The sequence below is a fragment of the Lepidochelys olivacea genome (genome assembly GCF_965140295.1).
Source record: "Lepidochelys olivacea isolate rLepOli2 genome assembly, chromosome: 6".
Lineage (NCBI taxonomy): Eukaryota > Metazoa > Chordata > Testudines > Cheloniidae > Lepidochelys > Lepidochelys olivacea.
In genome coordinates this window covers 86,724,099-86,729,398 of record NC_140416.1, presented here as the reverse complement: position 1 = coordinate 86,729,398, position 5,300 = coordinate 86,724,099, and positions in this window count along the sequence as shown.

Genomic DNA, 5,300 nt, shown 5'->3' with positions numbered 1-5,300 from the left:
CAGCCTCTCCACCACATCAGCGCTCCGTTTTGGGGGGCGGCGGGACTTGGAGGCGAGACCTTAAGGGTGGCTGTTCCAGATCTCCCACTTCTCATTCCTACTGGTTGAAAACGGGGAAGGAGGGGGAGGGAAGAGTTGAGAAACACATGGAACTGCTGAAGAGACTATATCGCACCTACGTGTGAGAGCCAGACAATGAGCAGAGAAAGGAGGCTGCAATGAGTCCTCACACACATCTAGGCACCCACTGAGCTTCATCTTGCTCTTTATCTTCACCGTCACGCACATCTAGGAGGTGCGGCCGGGGCTGGCTCCTTCGCCAAACACATACAAAGGGTCATCAACCTTCTTGTGCTCTCAGTTTTGTGTCCTTCACTCCTTCACCCAGAACTCTGAGAAGGGTGCAGAGAGGCAAACAGAAAGCAGGACTTTTAAGGCAACCTCCATACAACTGCAGTTATCATAGAATCACAGAAATGTAGGACAGGAAGGGACATCAGTAGGTCACCTCCCCTTTTCTATCATCTGGATCTAATGGGAGACTAGGCTGTCTTCAAATCCTCCCTATGTACATATCTACACTTCTCCTACTCCTCTTACACTACAATATCGGGAGCAGGCAGAAAAGAAGACCGAGGCCTTCCAGACAATTTATACACAATGATTTGACTCACTTTCTTCTTTCCCTAAGACATTTGTCACCTCTCTCACCCACATTTGCCAGATCATACAGGGTTTTCAAGACCACAATGCCCAGCCTCCGGGAGCATGGTGGACTTGTCATTGATTCTAGATACTCAAACAGTTCTACTTGCCAAAAGTACCATTTTCCACCTTAGAGTGGTAAGAATACTCTGCACCTTTTTCTCTGATGAGGATCTCCTGGCTCCAGTGGTTAATGAGTTCATCCCTTCAGACTGCAGTATGTAATTCCCCTGCACCCGAGACTAAAGATAGAGATCATCAGGAAGGTGCAGGTAATACATCACACCTGTCCTCTAAGCAGGACAAACTGCAGAGATCATATTACACCAGTGCTCCACAAACTGGACTGGATGAGCATTCACTTCCACTTTCTGGTACTGATCTCAAAGCTTTTATTGAGACACATTAGGATTCTCAGAATTTTTCATAACTGGGTACACTGTCTCAGGTGAAAGATTGTCTCATGCACACACTCCCACATTAACTATCCTCCAGCCCACATCCCCTCTCATTCACAATCACACAGATGATTTCCTGTCCTTGATCACATAACAGCCTTGGGACAACTACAGCAATTGCTCTCTTGGAAAAGTCACATTAAGTATGTTTAGTTCTCTTTAATGTGTTTTAACAGCAGGAAACTGTAATAAGGAGCCAGCACTATGCAGGTTCTCCTTAGACTTCCAGCAGGTGGTCCATGGATCACATTTTCAGAACTGCTGAGGAAGGCCTATGCTATCTCAAGAATCAATACTCCTTAAATCTGTCATAGCAGCTGCAATCCTTTGGCACACTGTAACTCACTGAGTCTGGGGAGGGAACTAGAGGCAAAGCCTTCTGAAAAGCAGGTACAAGTCGCTAGACTCCTTCCCAAAGAAGATTGACATATGTCCAACTCTTGCCCCACTCATAGTGTGCTGCTAAACTCACTTCTTCACCAAATTATTTGCCAGATACTCAGAGCAGAAGAAAACCCTGATATCTGCTCAGGAACCTAATGGCTAACTCAAAGAGTAGGATGGAGAATTAGTAGCCCCATATGGACAGAGCTCACTGTAACTAATAATCCATGTCCAGAGACCAGATACTACAGTAATAAATACTAATTAGATAGCTAGATAGTTACTTTCATCCTCATTCTTCTTTTCCTTTTGATTCCGTATCATTCACTTCTTTTCATCATCCATAAATGGGAAGCAAAAGTCTAAACTCTTCTTCTTCACAAGCATCTTCATTCCCATCCTCCTCTTCTTCATCTAGAGCTCCATGAGAGACAACAGTGGCTGGGACATTTAACACAATTCAATCCTCAGGAACTCTTGTATTCATTATGGGCTTCATTCTTCCAGTCTCTGCAAATCATCCTATTGAAACTGATGGCAGAATCTGACTCTGTGATAAGGTTTTCTCCCATCACCTATTAGAGAAGACAGGGGAGGGAAACCCAATTAGAGACAAGTTCCACACCTGTGGGGTAACTGAATGTCTGTCTTCTGGACAGAGGTGATGGAGTTAGTGGAGAATGATGAATCCATTAGTCACCTGAGCCTTATAAGTAGGCTCAGGACACTCACTAGAGGGTAATCTATGATGAAGGCAGGTCTCTCCTTTAGAGAGGACGTAAAGCAGATTCTTGTCAGAGGATATCCTGGGATGGGGCTTAGGGAAAACAAGGGGATGGCTAGGAGCAGTTTCTGGGGTCCCTGTGCAGAGAATGCAGTAAGGGCACCCTGTGAAGAAACTGTAGGAATGGTCAGATTAACCCAAGAGCAGAAGCAGTATTTGTTTGGGGATATCTTGGTTTGATTATATCATTGGACTTTTGTAACCATCTCCAGCCGCGTCACTCTTACCTTCATCCCTACCTTCCTCCTCATCTCAGTCCTTTAGTCTACTAGTCTCCGAAGCAGAGAGCCTAAAAAATAAGCTGCAACTTCTTCCTATGCATACAACCACATTTTTCTATGCAATTGCAAGGGGAACACTTACATGGACAAAGAAAACTGAACATTTGCCAAAGTGTGTGATAGCTGCATGGGAACAACCAAAAATACTGTAACACACAATATAACAAACAGATGATACCTCAACACTGTACGTTATTTGTGTAAACATAAGTTCATGTATTTTTGTGCAATGCAGAGTATATGGAAGGATAAAGGAAGTGGGTATGAAAATGAGGCAATACAATAGACACAGGTGGGAAAAAGATATGAAGTACATATGGAAAGCTCTATAAACAGATAGAACCTACAATCAACAAAGCAGTTTTAACTAAAGTTGATTTGATCCCAGTACTGTAGAAAGATAAAGCAGCTAAGAAGGAGTTAATTCACCTTGTCTGCAAGGCCTTCAATAAGGGAATCAATTATTTTCACTTTTTTCATCTTCCTTATAAGTACATTTACAGAACCACGAAGCTGAGCATGTGACAAGAATAAGCGATGGTACGATTGAATTGCTGTAAGCTTTATCCTTTCTCACCCGGTTCCTTTTGACTGTCACCTTTACTTGTGTCACATCTCATATTTAGATTGTAAGCTCCCTAGGGCAGGGCCTGTGCTCTTCTAGTGGGGGTGTTTACACTAGCCTTTTTTGCCAAAAAATTCTCAACATTGCTCCTGCTGTTCCAGCTCCACAAATGGTAGCAATGGTGGGACAAAATAGACCGTGCTCCTAATGGCCACTAGCATTTTAAGCACCATCTCATCTAATCCTGCTCAGAGCAGATCCACAGTGCTTAAAATGCTGCCTATGCCAGCACTCTCCATTCCGTAGGGAGATGAACTGATGGAGGTGAACTGGGGGTGTGGGCACCAGTGGAAAACATTTGGCAAAAGTCGAGAGTAGACTAGACATAGGTCTATTTGCAACATCCAGCACAATTCTGAGTAGTTAATTATTAGTAGTACAACAAGGGTCTTGTGCACTATGTCACCCCTCTTCTTTATTACAGCTGGGTAGCACAGTGATATGTATGTAGAAATGCCTAGACAGACATGCATGCACACACATCCTGTATGTGGCTTTTCATTGCTGCTCTGCACAGAGCTGATGGGGTTAATGATTTTCTCTCTGCCCACTTGGGATCAGCAGGCAGTGTGATTGCTCCATTTAGCTCAGATTCCCCAGATTGTCTCCTAGCTTCCAGACTAATTATCTAATATCTTTCTACATTAAATGGTATTTGCCATCTGTTACCCAATCACTAAACCACCCAAATCCTCTGGAATCCAGTTCAAATGCTCCTCCTCATTTGCTTTGCCTCCAGCATTTGAAAACCTGGAGATCTTATTTCCAAAACCCTCGTCCAAATAACTTATGTTTATTATGAGCAACACTGTCACTAACACTGACCCCTAAGGTTTGTCAATAGTTACCCCTTTCCAACAGAAATGTTTCTGTCACTTCCCTTTGCTTCTCACTTAAGCCAATTTTCTATTCAGTATCCTAGCCTCTTAACATTAAGCCTATTCCATGAGCTAAGGCACAGGAATGGGACTCAGGACTTCCAAAGTCTATTCCCTCCTCTGCCACTGACTTGCTATGTGACCTTGGTCAAGTCATTTAGGTCAAAAATTTCAAATTGATTTTGCAAGGTACTGAACACCCATAGCTTTCAATGACTTACACACAAGAGAGGGAGTGACTGAAGCCCAGACCACTTATTTATGAACATAGGAATAATAAGATGATAGACCAGACCACTAGTTCACCTAGTCAGGTATCCTGTCTCTGAGAGCACACAGAATGAGATGCTTTAGAGGAAAGTGCAAGAAACTGTATAATTGACAGTCAGTTATGGAACACAGAGCGAGCTCGCCCTCACCAACGGAACTTGCTTCAATAATGGGTCCTCACCCATCTTGTCTCTCTAATATACTGGGACTGACATGGCTACAACACCACTGCATTCATACTTTTAATCATTTTCATTGTGTCTGTATCTCCTATTTTTTTCGGATAGGGTGACCTGCACTGAACACAGTGTTCCGGGTGAGGGCAAACCACTGATTTATACAGTGGCATTATAATTTTTGTATTATTTTCCATCCTACTTCTTATGCATCCTAACCTTGTGTTTGCTCTTTGGCTGCTTCTGCATACAGAACACATTCTGGGCTGCTCCACCTTGCATTGAGACAGTGATCCAGCATAGAGTGGCTGGTTTGAGGAAGCACAAAAATAACTTTGCTTGAACCTCCATACGCACAAACACACAAGTGAATTGCTCTGAATGTTTGAGACCTATGTTTTCTGTCTCTTAGCCAGTATTTAATCAATGACAGTACTTTACTGCTCACCTCATGGCTACTTAGTTTCCTTAATAGACACTTGTGATGGACTCTGTCCAAGGCTTTTTGAAACCCCAAATCAATTTGGTTTCCATCTCTCTCTTCATTCACTGTTCTACTGACACACTCAAATAATTCTAACGGATTAGAAAGGTGCAATTTTCCTTTACATCTGTCAGGGATGGTCAAAGTATATTTGGTTCTGCCTTAGCACAAGGGGCTGGATTAGATGACCTCTCAAGGTCCCTTTCATCCTTATGTTTCTAGGATAGTATGGTCATGTAGCTGTTTTATAATCCT